The sequence below is a fragment of the Vombatus ursinus genome, unplaced genomic scaffold (assembly GCF_900497805.2).
Source record: "Vombatus ursinus unplaced genomic scaffold, bare-nosed wombat genome assembly UNPS02014847.1, whole genome shotgun sequence".
NCBI classification, from domain to species: Eukaryota; Metazoa; Chordata; class Mammalia; order Diprotodontia; family Vombatidae; genus Vombatus; species Vombatus ursinus.
Genome location: NW_020954625.1, coordinates 14391174 through 14407595, shown reverse-complemented (window position 1 = coordinate 14407595; position 16422 = coordinate 14391174). Strand labels below are relative to the sequence as shown.

At 41.6% G+C, this 16422-nt stretch overlaps 1 protein-coding gene across 7 annotated transcripts in view; it reads right to left on the bottom strand.

The window, feature by feature from the left end:
• Positions 1-16422, bottom strand: part of ANK3 (ankyrin 3) — a 568906-nt gene that overhangs the window by 422939 nt on the left and 129545 nt on the right. The window lies entirely within an intron of this gene.

Sequence of the window (16422 nt, the reverse complement as noted above, 5' to 3'; positions counted from 1 at the left end):
TAAGGTTGGTAACATATATATTGATATAGCAGGTGCTTCATTCCCCAAACACCTGTTCACAAATATTCACGATGAGATGCTGCAGGAAAAGAGGATAGAGTTTCCCTAAATTATAACATCAGCAATATCTGCCACCTTGGAGCAGATGAACCTCCTGTGCAAAAATGGAGGGTAACCTCTACATGGACCCATTGGAGTATCTTTTTTCTTAGTTCAAAAGGTTTAATAAATCCCACATACTGCAGTTTCTCAATCTGCTCAAAGTGCATTTCTATGTGGTCTCTCCCCTACTGTGAACTCCTGGAAACTTAAAAAGCTACGTGGCAGATTTAAGCTGTCAGTAAATATTCTCATGCACTACTGCACAGATGCACTTTATGGAGAAATAGCAGGGGGCAGTAAAAAAAGGGAACATAAGGATGTACACAGCATCTAGTTGCTTGTGGGGAAACTTCCTTGGGCAAACATTCCTCAAAGTAACCTGACTCTATCGAGGCTTGTAAAGTATGTAACTTGATCACTAGGACTAATGATGCTAAAAATAGTTCTGGAGTATTCTGAGAACTAAAAATGAGCTTTTCCATTAACCCATTTAAAAACACCATTTAGGAAACCACAAAAACACTTACCAACCAGCCACTCTTAGTTCTATTCTCTTTCCTAAGCTACATTCTTGTATTACCAACTACCTACCTGATGGACTATTCCACCTGCACGTCCAAAAGGAATGGCAAACTAAAACATGTTTGAAACAACTCATTATCCTTTCCTGAAAACTCAGACTTCTTCCTAACTTCCCTATTTCTACCAATGGCACCATCATCTTTTTATTCCCCCAGTTTCATAACTTTAGTCATCTTTAATGTCTTGCCTCCTACACCAGGACTATCCCAACCCTTCCAATTGTTAGCACTATCCCACCCCCCCAAAAAAGAAAGAAAAGAACAACTTGATGTTTATTTTGTATAAGTTTTGTATATACTTATCTGTGTGCATGCCCCTCACCCCAAATGTAAGCTCCTCAAGGGCAGGAGTTATTTTCATTTTTGTCTTATAATCCCAGAACCCAACAGACTTCCTGGTTCACTGTTGGGTCTTAATAAATGCATGTTTAATTGAATTGAACACCCTTCTGTCTTAGAAGTTAGATGGTACAGTGAACAGAGGTCTTGGAGATGGGAGAAACACAGGTTCAAAATCTTGACTTTACCATGTAGTAGCTGTGTGACCACCAGCAGTGCATTTTACTGCTCCAAATCTCAGTTTCCACATCCAGAAAACAGGCATAAAAATACTTGCATTATGTGACTCACAGACCTGGTATGAGGAAAATCCCTTTGTAAATCTTAACATAGCAAATAAATGAGTTAGTCATAAAACTTTCAATGGCTCCGTATTTCCCATAAGACAAAATACAAGGGTTAGTGATAGGAATTGGACTTGGCATCTCACTGATATATAGAACTCCAAAGCAAGCATCTCTGCAACTTACTGTCTTACAGAGTTGCCTTGAGCACTAAGGGGTTAAATGACTTTCCTAGGATCACGAAGTCATTCAATATCTGTGGAAAAACTTAAACTCAGTTCTTCCTGACCCTTGACTCCAAGTCCAGAACTCTATTCTTTGTGCCATCAAGATGCCTTCTTAAAATCTTGCAGTCTGTATGATAATAAAGATGTAGACTACTATGAAACATCTCTCTCGAAAATCTGGCCTGTCCCTTACTCAAATCTTCATCAAAAATACCTTTGATGCATGCGTCGAACATTCTCATAAAGATGGCATAGAATTGGAAAAATAGGCTATTGACTGGTATTTAAGGATGTTCTCTTGGTCACCTTTTGAGGGCGTTAATTGGGTCTGATTTTTTTCCCATAATTTGGTATCTTCCCCTCCTTCCATTATGTATCTAAAAAAAAACCTTTAAGCATTCATCAGAAAAAAATCATATCTTAAAATAAGAAGCCTGAGCCATATGGAGCACATCTTACCCTTAGCAATTCATTCAAGTGGAGGCAGGAGGACCATTTGCTGGATGAAGATGCTATAGAGATGTTGATTCAGGTATGGATTGGACTAGATCCTTTTTACCCTAAGATTCTGTGATTCTGTTAAATATTTCTCAAGGCTCTACCATGGGCTATATAGACTGTGCTATTTTCTGCAGATGATAATAAGATGAGATGTAGTCTCTGCCTTCATGGAGTTTGTAGTCTATGGAGCATAGAACTACATTAGCAGGAAGTCTAACAAGTGCCCTATAATGACATAAACAATATGTGTAAGAGGTCCACTAAGGGGAAAAGCTTCTTGGAGAAAGAGGCACTATTTGAGCTGAGCCCTGAAAAATAGGCAGAATTTTAGTTGGCAAATGTGAGAGTTGGGGGCACTACAGCCAGAGGGAACATAATGAATTATTCAATCCAAAAACATTTCCTCTAATAAATAATAAATAAAGGTGCCTAGGTGAGAAGGCACAAGAAAATGCCAAGTCGATAAGATTAGCTGGGGTAGAAGGATTCATGCAGGGAAGAAGCAGGTATTCAATGCTGGTGCCTGGCTCGTAAATTGCTAGATTTAATGACCAGTTTTGGGTTTTGCTCATCATATTGAATTCTCTTTGCTGCATTGCCAGGCCCTTGAGGTACTCATGGAAGTCAAAGTTATTTCTTACAAATTCATCAAAGGAACAGGATCCAAACTGGCATAGAGGTGAAATTTAGTTTAGGGGGCTCTTCAGAATTTTTCATAGTATCTCAAAGATGGAAAGGATCTCAGAAGTCATAGAGTCCAGTCCATATCAATAAAGAATCCCCACTTGCTAACTCACCCCATATATGGTCGACCAGCCTTTGTTCAAAGACCTCAAGTGAGGGGCAACCCACTGTCTTCCAAGGCATCTCAGTCTACTTTTAGAAAATCCTAAGTGGGGGTAAAGTTTTCCTTCACAGAATAAGTCTAATCAGTCTTCCACATGGCAGACTTTCAAATACTTGAATACAGAAGATATCAAAGTAGCCTAATCCGGTAGATACCATGAAAAAGTCCTTCCTGCCCCCAATACATCTGCACTTTAACAACAGACATCAGCCAGCATAGCAACATGTCCCTGACAGAAACGAGTCACTGGAAATCAATAACCACCCAAACCCAACTCAGAAATTCTACCCATTGTTCTCAGGTCCTTCTGATAATGACAAACAGATGGCCCACTGTACTCCTGGAAAATTCATATTTCCTTATTTCTCTGGCCTTAGGCTCCTCTACAAGAGCCCTGCTAAGTCTTCATCCAGTATCCACTTCAGAATTCCAGAGAGATAGAATCCCCCAAGAGCACTTAGCACAGAGTCTGGCACACGAAAGACACTTAACAAATGCACCTTGGGCAGCCAATTCCACTTTTAAACAGCTGTACCGTTTAAGAACATCATCTTGACAGCAAGCCTATATGGAGAGCGGGACACTGGTTATTCTACTAACTTTAAAGTAATTACCTTTGTTAGTTAAGAAAACTTTTGGATTGAGTCAAACAATCAGAATTAAATGTGAATCGAGCCTATAAATCTCTTTGAATCAATCAAAGCTACTGTGTGAGATGCAGGGTCACGCCCTAAAGAATCTGTGTAAAAAGAAAGAAACCATCTCAGAAGCCGAGGGAGAGAGTCTGAGGGTCTGGACTGGACCAGCTGGAAAAAGCATTGTCTCTCAGCACACCTTTGAGGAACACAAAGATGGACTGAGGTAGGCATAGAAAGGAGAAATTGAAGAGACTTGGCTCTACAAACATCTCAAAACAGAAGTCACAGCTGGAGAGAAATTGCAGGAAAAAATAGGCTCTTTCCCCAACTTCATTTCCCGGTGCCTGTCTGTCCATCTTTTGTTGTTGTTAAGATGTTTTAGTCACGTCCAACTCTTCATGACCCCATTTGGGGTTTTCTTGGCAAAAATACTGGAGTGGTTTGCCACTTCCTTCTCCAGCTCATTTTAGAGATGAGACAAACATCTAAGTGACTTGCTCATGGTCACACAGCTAGTAAGTGTCTAAGGCCGGATTTGAACTCAGGAGGTTGAGTTTTCCTGATTCCAGACCCAGTTCTGTATCCACTATGGTGCCCCCTAGCTGTGTAGTAGTTACTCTTAACCTCTTGATGCTCAAGAACCACTCAGGATTTGCCTACTAAATATGTGCTCCCACACCAGGAGTTCCCACACTGAAGAAATCATAAGACCTTTACAAATGAGTAGCAATATTCCTGTGCTTTTTCACTGTGGAAGTTCAGGAGCTGGGGTGCTAATCCGTTAACACTTTAGTCTAATTTAGTTTATCAGGCTTGGAGTCAGGAAGACCTGAGTCCAAATTTGGCCTCAGATACTATCTGTGTGACCCTGAGCAAATTACTTAATCCTGTTTACCTCAGTTTCCTTATCTTGAAAATGAGCTGGAGAAGGATGTGGCAAACCATTCCAGTATCTTTGACAAGGAAACCCCAAATGGGGTCACAAAGAGGCAGACTTGCCTCAGCAACAGTAACAGCAATAACAATGACAACCATTTATGGGCGATTAATAAACTCATCATTTCTGCAGGACCCTGAGCAAACGAGAGAAAAAAGCCTACATGGAAGCTGTGAGCTCCTTTGAGAGTTCTTATTAAAATTCTAGCAAACGATTTCACGTTAGAGGTGAAGAGGAGTGTTGGCTAAGGTAAAAGGTCTCTGTAATAATTAAACTATATTATACTCCAATTAAAAAGAACAAGATTGGCCCCCAAAGAAGAGATTTGAGGAAAACTCCCCTCCTTGGCAGAGATGGGGCGGAGGCAGTTCCAGGAAAGCAGAACACCAAATACGTTGTCAGATGTATTTGGAACTGGTTTTGCTGTTCTTTTTTTCTGTCTTTTTCCTCTATTAATTTTTTTATTTCTTATTTTTTTTCTTAAAAATATTCTTCATTATAAAGGATAGCTCTCTGAGAGGATGGATCCAGGGGAAATGTAGGTAATGCAAAAATAAAAATATCAGTAAAACTTTTAAAAATAATATAACAATTTTCTAAAAAAATAAAAATTTAAATTAAATTAAAATTTCCAAAGTTTGGGTATTCAAGACAAATAGCTGTCAGACTGCATTGTATCAGAATGAAACAGCTCCATTACACTGTATGACACAAGACCTGTAATACAATTACATCACAAAAATGCAAGTTAGTATCATGACAATGACAAGAGATCATTCAAAATAAGCTGGCCTCAGCTAGGAAATGATCAGGCAATGGGATTACCTGGCAGGTCACCAATGGCAAACTGGGTGAGCATGGATGGCTATTAGCACTTAGAAACACTGGTAAAAGAATGGTATGCTCTTACTCACTTGGAGAAGCTACTTAAAAATAGCCAAGAATTTCTGCCAACAAATCACAGCTGCTCAAACCCTGGACTTTTCTTCCTTGACACTGTTGTGATGAGAATCGGCTTGTCCTCCTGCTAACTTACAAATAGTCACTAGGGGGAGGAATTGTCCTTTAAAAAATAACTTGAAAAATTCATTCTTCAAGGAAAGGATTTTTTTTTTTTTGCTCTAGGCTTATTTTCTCATTTTCTCTTTTGAAAAAAGAATGGGAGGAGGGCTTTGAATGTGGCAGACATCAGTTAAAGAGCTATAATTTGTGAGTCTCAAGACAGTGTTCAATCTACATGTAAAGCAAAGGGAATGGAGTCACAGATAACAGAATCTCAGAGTCAGAAGGAACTTCAAAGGATGTCTAGATCAATCCATACCCAAAAGTATATATATAGAGAGAGACTGAATAGTAGAATCAGAATCTAGTTCCCAGCTAGTCCTTCAAAACCATAGCATATTTATTTGATTTCTTTTCTTTAAAACTAAAATACATTTAAAATTTATTTTCTAGTCATGAAACAAGAAATCACAGTTTGGGTGGTAAAGTGCTATGATCCTATGCTATGTTAAAGTGCTTTCTATGTAAGGTAGACACCATCCAAGCAGATTCCCCCTTTCCCCTCTGCACCCACACCCTCATGCTTCATCCCTTTTCATTATCCACAAGGCCCCCTGCCTCTGTCACTTACTACTTGTGTGACCTTGGTTGTCATTTACTTTCACTTATACTAAATGGCCTCTAAGGTCCCTCCTAGCTCTGAATCTATAAAACAATGAACCAGGATGCAGCAAGCACAGGCATCCAGACATTTGTCCAGCTGCCATGCATACATTCTCCATACCACATCCCCTCCCCGTTTCCAAGCCTGATCATCTCTTGCTCAAAGAAAAAGCTCAAATCGATACCACTACTGCCGGAAAGGGCACTACACTTTACTATCCTATAACTTCACTCATAAGCCCTGTACAGAGCTGCCTTGATGAAAAGGGTGCTTGACCTTTTTTTGTGCTGGTCTGATGAAGCCTTAAGACACCTTCTCAGAATAATATTCAAAATAAAACACATAGGATTACAAAGAAAGCCAGTGTATTGAAATATAGTTATAAAATTCTTTCCTTTTTTATTTTTTAGGAAATCTATGGACCTCAGGTTAAGAACTCTTTGTGTGTATGGGGGGGGGTGTCTAACACTGAGAGCTCTCAGAGTAGAATGGGCTACCTCATAAGAAGTTATCAAAACCTGACTACATCAGGTATGATGGAGAGGGGATTCTGGTTTAGGTCTTCAGGTTGGACAAGACACTAGGACCCTCTGCAGGCTATTTCTGCATGTGTCTGTAATCACAACCAACTCTTTGCCTCAGGAGCTTCTGACAGTGGGAAGTCATTTGGCTTTCCAAGTCACACAGGACTTCATCTATCAACCATGGAGATGTAGCTTTAAATTGCAATCTTCCCTGCCTCTAGTGAAGTAAAACACTCTCTGGGAACAAACACCTCATCCATCAGAGCTGAAAGAACAGCTCAGGACAAAATATATGTGAGGAAATTGACTCTAGCAGGGCCAGAGATGGTGGCCTGGGAGCATCCATTCATCTCTAATGGGTAAACAGCTTGTCTGAGGATCAATTAGCATGTATTGCTGGTAGCATTTTGTATTCCTGATATGCCTCAGGGATTATATTCATCTGTTAATCTCCCCAGTAATCCTGGGAGGAAGGTCAGGATCAGAATTTTAGAAGCATAGAATGTTACAACTGGGAGGGGGTATTCAAGTGTTTAGTTTACACAGTCATAGAATGTTAGAGCTAGGAGAGTGACAGAGCACAGAGGGTCAAAGATGACAGGCACCTGAGAGCATAGAATGTCAAGAAATTCGAGGGTTTTTAAAGCACAGAGTGTCAGAGCTGAGAGGATCCACAAAGGACAGGACATCAGAACAGGGAGAAACCTAAGAAGATGTCCAGTCTTAATAACTTTTTTAAATATGAGGAAAACTAGCTACAGAGAAGTGAAATGATTGGTCCCCCAAAGTAGTCAGTAAGTGGAAAAGATGGATTTTGAATGAAATCCATCAACAAGCGTTTATTTATTTATTTTTCCCAAATTTTCACCCCATCTCACCCCTCCCCCCACCCCAAGATGGCATGCATTCTGAATACCCCTTCCCCTAGTCTGACTTCCCTTCTATCTCTCCCCCACTTATCCCCTTCCCCTTCTATTTTCCTGTAGGGCAGGATAGATTTCTGTACCCCCTTTCCTGTATTTCTTATTTCCCAGTTGCATGTGAAAACATTTTTTTAAACATGTTTTTAAAACTTTGGGTTGCAAATTTTCTCCCTTCCTCCCTCCCCACCCACCTTCATTGAAAAGGCAAGCAACTCGATATAGGTTATACATGTGCAGTTATGCAAAATGCTTCCATAGTAGGCATGCTGTGAAAAACTAACTCTATTTCCCTTAATCCTATCCTGCCCCCCCATTTATTCTATTCTTTCTTTTGACCCTGTCCCTCCTCAGAAGTATTTGTTTCTGATTACCCCCTTTCTCAATCTTCTTTCCTCTCTATCATCCTCCTACTCTCTTGTCCCCTTCCCCCACTATTTTCCTATAGGGTAAGACAGATTGCCATACCCAATTGAGTGTGTATGTTATTCCCTCCTTAAGTCAAATCCTATGAGAATAAGATGCACTCATTCCCTCTCACCTTCCCCTGTTTCCCCTCTACTGTAAGAGCCTTTTCTTTTCTGTTTTTTTTTGTGAGATAATTTACCCCATTCTACCTCTCCCTTTATCCTTCTCCTAATATAATCCTCTCTCAACCTTTAATTTTGTTCTCCAGATGAACTCACCCTGTGCTCCCCCCCTCTATCTATCTATCTACATACATATAATTTTTTCCCTCCAACTACCCTAATATTGACAAAGGTCTCATGAGTTACAAATATCATCTTTCTATGCAGGAATGTAAACAGTTCAACCTTAATAAGTCTCTTATGATTTCTCTTTCCTGTTTACCTCTTCATGTTTCACTTGAGTCTTGTATTTGAAAGTCAAATTTTCTATTCAGCTCTGGTCTTTTCATCACGAATGTTTGAAAGTCCTCTATTTCACTGAACAACCATTTTTTCCCCTGAAGGATTATACTAAGTTTTGCTGGATAGGTGATTCTTGGTTGTAGTTCTATCTCCTTTGCCCTCCGGAATATTATATTCCATGCCCTGTGGTCCCTTAATGTAGAAGCTGCTAAATCTTGTGTTATCCTGATTGTGTTTTCACAATACTTGAATTGTTTCTTTCTGGCTGCTTGTAATATTTTCTCCTTGACCTGGGAACTCTGGAATTTGGCTACAATATTTCTAGGAGTTTTCCTTTGGGGATCTCTTTCAGGAGGAGATCGGTGGATTCTTTCAATTTCTATTTTGCCCTCTGGTTCTAAAATATCAGGGCAGTTTTCCTTGATAATTTCTTGAAAGATGATGTCTAGGCTCTTTTTTTAATCATGGCTTTCAGATAGTCTAACAATTTTTAAATTCTCTCTCCTGGATCTATTTTCCAGGTCAGTTGTTTTTCCAATGAGATATTTCACATTGTTTTCTAAGGTTTCATTCTTTTGGATTTGTTTTACAGTGTCTTGATTTCTCATAAAGTCACTAGCTTCCAATTGCTCTATTCTAATTTTTAAAGAAGTATTTTCTTCAGTAATCTTTTGGACTTCCTTTTCCATTTGGCCAATTTTGCTTTTTAGGGCATTTTTCTCCTCATTGGCTTTTTGGACCTCTTTTGCCATTTGAGTTAGGCTATTTTTTAAGGTGTTATTTTTTTCAGTATTTTTTTGGGTCTCCTTTAGCAAGCTATTGACTTGTTTTTCATGATTTTCTTGCATCACTCTCAGTTTTTCCTCTACTTCTCTTAATTGCTTCTCAAAATCCCTTTTGAACTCTTCCAAGGCCTGGGACTGATTCATGTTTTTCTTGGAGGCTTTGGATGTAGGAGCTTTGACTTTGTTGTCTTCTTCTGGTTGTATGTTTTGATCTTCTTTGTCACCAAAGTAAGATATTATAGTCTGACTCTTTTTGCGCTGCTTACTCATGATCCCCACCAATTACTTGAGTTTTAAATTCTTTGTTAAGGTAAGAGTGTGTTTCCAATGTGGAGAATGTACTGTCCCACGCTTCAGGGGTTTATACAGCTGTTTTTAGAGATATTTCTAGGGACCTGTAACGTTTCAGTTCTTCCAAGGTGGTATGATAAGGGGCAAGGTGTTTCCTCTCCACCGCCACAACAAGCTCCACCACACCAGTGCTCCTCCTCGCCCCAGGACTGCCCCTCAGAACTGTGACCCAGATACAAGCAAGGGCAAAGCAAGAGATTCCTGCCTCAGCACTGGCAAAGAGATCCCTGCAATCCCCCTCTGATCAGCCACTTGATTCCCCTGCAGTCTGTAGGCTGGAAGCTCAGGAGGCAGCCACTGCCCTGGGGGTGGCTGAGACCTAGCTTCTACCTCTCACCGCAGTCACAGACTTTTCCCACTGACTTTCTAAGTTGTCTTTGGTTTTCATGTGTTGAGAAGTCTGGAAACTGCCACAGCTTCCCATGATTCAGTCCTCTGAGGCCTGCTCCAGGGTCACTATGACCTGCGCATCCATGCCGCACTGCACTCCACTCCCTGCCCAGCATGATATACCTTTCCAATCAACCATCCAGGTTGTCTTGGGCTGGAAATTTGTTTTACTCTGTCTTTTTGTGGGTTCTGCTGCTTTAAAATTTGTTTAGAGCCATTTTTTACAGGTATTTGGAGGGGTTTGGGGGAGAGCTCAAGCAAGTCACTACTTTCACTCCACCATCTTGGCTCCACCCCCCCCCAACAAGTATTTATTTAGCACATACTATATGCTAGGCACTTAGAAAATACAAAGATGAAAAAAGAAAGAGAAAATGTCTCTGCTGTCAGGGAATTTACATTCTATTTTTTTTTTAATTTTTAAAATTTTTAAATTAAAAAAAATTTTTTTTTACATTTTTTTATTTTTTTTTTATGGTGGAATTTACATTCTAGCTATCATTCATCATGTGTCTTTAGACTTGGCCTTTGTGCCATGCAGCCTATGAGCCATGTTTATCTCACAAAAGGTGGAAGGATATTAAGATGTGTCCAGTAGAGAGGCCAGAAGGTAGCAAGAAAGCCCCAGTAAACCGGAAACTCCCTGAGGGCCAAGACAACTTCTTTTTTTGTCTTTCTGTCTCCAGCACTTAATGCAGGCTCATTACCTGGCATGTAGGCAGTGCTTCCAACCATGATATTGAATTGAAGTTACTGGCTCCAAAAGCCCAGGACAGAACTGTTCTCACTCAGCTCTCCTCCATTCTCTGCCTCATTCCTCCTCCTCCTTTCTTCCCCATTTCTCCCTCCTTCATGTCCAAGAACAGGATTCTTTTTATAACCTACTGCCCTTGATGGTATCAGCCCAGTGATAGTTCAAAGAATAATTTCAAGCCAAGATAGAGATCAGATATTGCAAGAGATTTTTATGCTGCAAAGACCTATATCATATCCATCATAACTGATTTAAAAGAAAAAAAAAGCACCACCTAGAGTCAGCTCCCAATATGGCACCCAGGGAGGTATCTGGAAACAAAATGCCACTGTCCAAAGTGGAGAAAAACCTAAACAATGAGATGTCCTCGATATTGATTTAGATCTTCTTTTCCCATTGGTCCTATGATGTTATTACAGTTATGACTGGGAGTCATCTCAAGGAAACAGGAAATGCTTGCTTATAAACACAAACTTTGGTGTGCTACGAAATCTAACAGGAAAGGAGATCTCTCAGAGAAGAGAAATGCCAGTGGGGCTGAAGGTTGGGCATAGTCCCATCAGCAAGCTTTTCTGTTCCAGATGCCACCCAGGCCCAGCAAACACTTGGAAATCTCTTTATTTTCACTTTCACAGGGAAAAGGGGAAATGTGCTGTCTCCACCATGACTGGGCTTCTCCCAAGCACAGGAGCTGGAGAAGAGAGCTGGGTTGTCAAGTTTAGTGAATTTTTACCAATATCTCTGAAGACTGGGGTGGGAGGAGCTTAAAGAGCTTTGGGTTTATGGGGTGAGGGAGAAGGATGGCAGAGATAAACTATCAGGACCAAGAATATGGGGAAGTGGGGTATGATTCTCCCTGGTGCTCGTATGGGTACTAGGGAAAGAGGGATGCCTTTGGGATGAGAAGACCTGAGTTCACTTCCTCTCTGTCTGACCTTGGACAAGTAAGTCCCTTCACCCGCCCAGGTCTTAATTTCCTCCTTGGCAAAATGAGGGAGTTGAACTAACTAGATTCTGAGGTCCCCTAGAGAATCTATGATCCCTTGTTCCTAACATTCTCCTTTCTGGACTCCTTGAATGGACACTGTTGTCTGCACTAGACTAGAAGAAATATTTCTATTTGTCTCATTTGGTGTTATTTACTATGTTTTAGAGCTGGAACGAATGTCAGAGCCCAGCTAGTCCAAACCTCTAATTTCATAGAGGAAACCAATCCCCAAACAGGGGGATTTGCCCAAAGTTACATAGGCAGAAAATAGCAAAGGCAAGATTTGAACTCGGGTCCTCTCACTCTAAAGGCATCCCTCTTCCCGCTGGATCAAGCTGCCTCCTTAGTGCCTAATTCCTGGAAAATAGATCAACTAGGCAGCTAATGGTTACTTTGAGTAATGATTTCTTTCAATTCAACAGGGAATCTATGATGAGGTTGACCACCCCATAAGATGTTTATGTGTTTTCTACATTTTAATACTCTGTGCCCCAAATTGAGAAGCACTTGCTGCAGGCCCTGAGATTTTTCTCTAAAGTATTCTAGGTGTAAAATCAAACCATTACTCCTTGCTTCCCACCTCACTCCTGTGGGCAAGATGAGAAATGGAAGCTATTTTGTAATATCTTGACCTGGTTAGGGGAAAACGAGGAATCAGGGGATCTGGGGTCTAGTCTTGATTCATCCAGTTCACACAGCAAATTAGAAATTTAGGATCTTTCTGTTTCTAAGACTAAAGCTCTATCCACCACACCAGACCCTGGACCATAGACAACCTGTGAGTATACATTCCATCTGACTTCTGTGGGGGTGGGGGGAGAGGCAGAGAGGCACTCTGCCCTTGCCTCAAAGAGCAGAATCACTCCCTAAGCACAGGTTCCGGAGCCACAAAGTTTTGTGTACAGCTCAATTTCCTACTCTGGGGAAATCCGGAGATATGCAGACAGGAAGGACAAACGACATCATTTTGGAGATGTCACAAAAGGATAGAGAAAAGCCCCATACCTCCAGAACAGTGTCTACTCCCCAAAGTCATGAAATCAGCTTCCCAGTGTTTTTGGAGCCTGGCAGGCTCAGCCTTAGAGAACTCTGACAGGAAATCAAAATAATTATGTTTAATTACCGCACTCAGAGGAAAAAAAAGAAGCATAAAATGTTGCCTGAACGTTTCCAAAATTTATTTCTTCATTAGAAACGGTAGGAAATCAGTACTTTCGGATCCTGGTTTAGATGCTCCTCTGTATATATTGTGTGTAAAGGGTGTGCCTCATGCCTAGTGAGAAAAAGGATGAGTCATGGAATCTCAGAGGCTCCAAGCTGCAAGCTGGTCCTTCTTGAGGCAGCCTGTCCCTCTTCTGGCCAACTCAAATTATTAGGGAGCCTAAATCAGGCCCTTTACAATCCCTGTGCTCCCCTTTCTGCCCTCTGATGTTAAGCAGAGCAAATCTAATCCTGCCCCCCCCATCATTGCTCTACAAATATCTGAAGAATGCTATTATGGCCCTCCCCAAGGTTAAACATTCCCATTTCCTTGGACTAATCCTCTTGTGGTTCACCTTTCTCCAATCCACTATCCATCCAGCTGCCAAATCCATTCTCCAAAAGCATAGAAGTGATATCACCATGGCCACCACCTAGCTGGGCTATGGAACCACTGAGGGAGAGACTACAATTACTTCCTGACCTGCCCCCATCCTTCTTATCTAGCCCAATGAGTGGGGAATATGGTCACGGAAGGAAGAGCCAAGACAAAACCCAGATGCCCTGACTTCCATGCTAGTCTCCCCACCCCCCCTTAGGCAGGTGGAGGAGTAGGTGCTTGAGCTCTATGTACGATAGTGCTTTCCTGGGGAGTGGCAGGGTGGTGGCAGTGCTCATCACCAGGCATACAACTGCATGCCACATCATCATGTTTTCCCTTTCTCTTCTCTGGGCTGGTATTTAACACCAGGATTAGGGCTGATGTGCTGCTTTTCACAGTGAGCTTAGATGGCTATGCCAGGCCTTTGGGCCACATTCAGTGCGGATGGCCATTGGCTGTTCGCTCTGACAATTGAGGGACACGGCTGGTGTACAAAGAACTACCCTTCAGTCCTGCCTTGGAGAAAACAGTCAGTTCAGGTAATGGCTGATTTTTATCACCACTAAAGGATTTGACAAGTGGCATATCCCAAGGGTCTTTCCAATCTCTTAGGACATTGAATACATAGCTTTGCCTTTTGGCAAGGTCTTTTCAAAAAGCAGAATTGATTCCCAACACTGCGTGGATGCCAGCCCTTGGCACATCTTGCTCTGACAATTTAGTTGAAGTAAAAAACCGGACAGTACCCTACTCCCAATGTACTGAGAGTCTCTTCTCTTCAAACCAAGGCACAGGCCCATGAAAGGAGGTTTACAATTCTCCTCATCCCGGCTTCAAGAGCAGGTTAAAGAACAGAGAGATGCTTCTGAAGTCATCCTGTCTAGAATCAAAGAGACAGAGCAGCTGAATGTTGGCTAAACCAGGGAAGCAGACCCAAAAATATCTAAACAGGGCACAGAAAATAGAACATCTTTCTGCTGCTTTTGAGTGGAATGTTTCCCAGGTACAAACTGAATGGAAATTGTCTTCTGGTTTTGTGTTTTATAATGTCTATGACCCTACAGATGCCATGATAAACATAATAGCTATAGATGCCCTCAGGATTACTGTAGTGTTCTCTCCTCTGGCATCCATTCTCAGCAGACTTCTGCGGCAGAACTGCACCCCATTTGGAGTAATGAAGATCCAATCAGAGGGAAAATGGTCAAGTAGCAATAATTTTAGCTTTGGAGTCCCAGTTCCCAAGCTTACTAGTTGGGTGACTCAAGGTAAGTCACTTCATATGTCGGTGCCTCACTTTCCTTAAACTACAAAATGGAAATGGTAATACTTTCATTACTCAGCTCACAAGGTTGTTGGAAGGAAAGTACACAGTATCACCAAGTGACATAGAAACTAAAATGATCAACCAAGCAATGAGCATTTATTAAGCACTCCATGCTAGTCAATCAATTCACATGCACTAAATGCTTAACATTTGATGGTATTGGCCATGGGTCAGACACTGGGCTAAAGACTTAAGAGGCAGAGATACCAAATGAGCCAGTGTCTTCTCGCCAGGAGTTTCCATTCTCTGGGTGATGTGCTTCTGTACAATAATGACCAAGTGGTCCAGGGTTCTAGATACTATGGCCAAGACTCTCCCTTGAACCTGTAGTCTGATAATAGACGTCAACAGCGTGTCAACAGCCACTGCCAGGGAGAGGATGACCAGAACACAAAACTCACTAAAGCCCAAGGGAGAAATCTCATTAATTGTTCTAAGCCAGGCAGGCAGATAATCGGCCCATTGTCTTGCTGGAAATTCTGATTTCCTTAGTATTCTAACCTTGGGTAACTTAAGAGGAACCTTCAAAGTTCACTTTCTCCCCTCCCTGATAGGACAAGCTTTTTAAAGACAAGCCTCAGAAAGGACAACTGTTTTAAAAATGTCAAAGGGGGTTCACAGGGAAGGAGAGCCACTTGATTGAATCTTTTGGAGCTTTGCAAAGAAATGTTGAAATGCAAAACTTCTCCAATTGTGTGGGTTTATATTTATTTTTAATGAGGCCTTTCAAAGATCCCTCTTCTGGCCTAAATCGTATCTATCTTTTAGTTCCAATTTGGCCTCAGTGAAGCTGGAAAGTGACACCAGAGTCCTTTGCCTTTGACGTCACGCCTTTCTTTCTCATTCTTTGCTTGGGAATCTCTCCTGCAAAGACTTAGTTCTGGCTGATCCAAGAAACTGCATTGTTTAAAGGGAGGCCTCAGTTGCCTCTCACCTATAAAATAACCAAGGAGCTCTTATCCCAATGCATTGACAGCAAAGGGCAACCATGCTGGTGTGAGGTCATGTTGTGGTTCACACTTGTAGCAGCAGAGACACTTTGGGTTTCAATTTCATCCAAAGATCACTTATCAAGCTCCTACCTCTTGGTATAGTGGAAAGTAATTTCCACTCTCTGGGCCTTTATTTTCTCAACTGTAAAATGGCAGAGCTAAATTTGCTGCTTAGGGCTCCATTAAGACCCAGTTCCCACCCTGATTTGATCTTCGCTACAACCCTGGGAGACAGATACTGTTATTTTCTCCATTTGACAGATGAGGAAACTGAGGCAATCAGCGGTTAAGTGACTTGTCCAGAGCCACACAGCTAGTAAGTATCAGAAGTCAGATTTGGACTCAGGCCTTTCCAACTCCAGGTGCAGCACTCTAACCACTGAGCCACCTAGCTGCTCTCTTGGAAAGCTCCCAACTGCACCTTCTCAAGTAGAAGAACAGGTTGTAATTTCCTTGAATTTCTGGGGCAGCACAAGCAGTGCTTATCAGATCAGATCAGATCAGCAAGCTTTGTACATCACAAGAAACCAACACAAAGCCTGCTGTCCTTCAAGCAGGAAACCTGGGGTTTCTCCTGAAACCCAGGCCATTCTATTCTCTAAGCCAACCTCTGTTGCCTGACTGCTTCTCTGTCCTAACCCGGCTGTTCTTCCCCAAACCTTGTGGGCTGCTCTCCTTGGCACCGGAATTACAATTTCAAGGCATGATAGAGCTGAGACACAAGAGAGATGTCCTGGGGAAGGAGGTGGCATTAATGAAAACAGCAAGAGAGAGAGAGACAGATAGAGACACAGGGACAGAGAGACACAGATAGA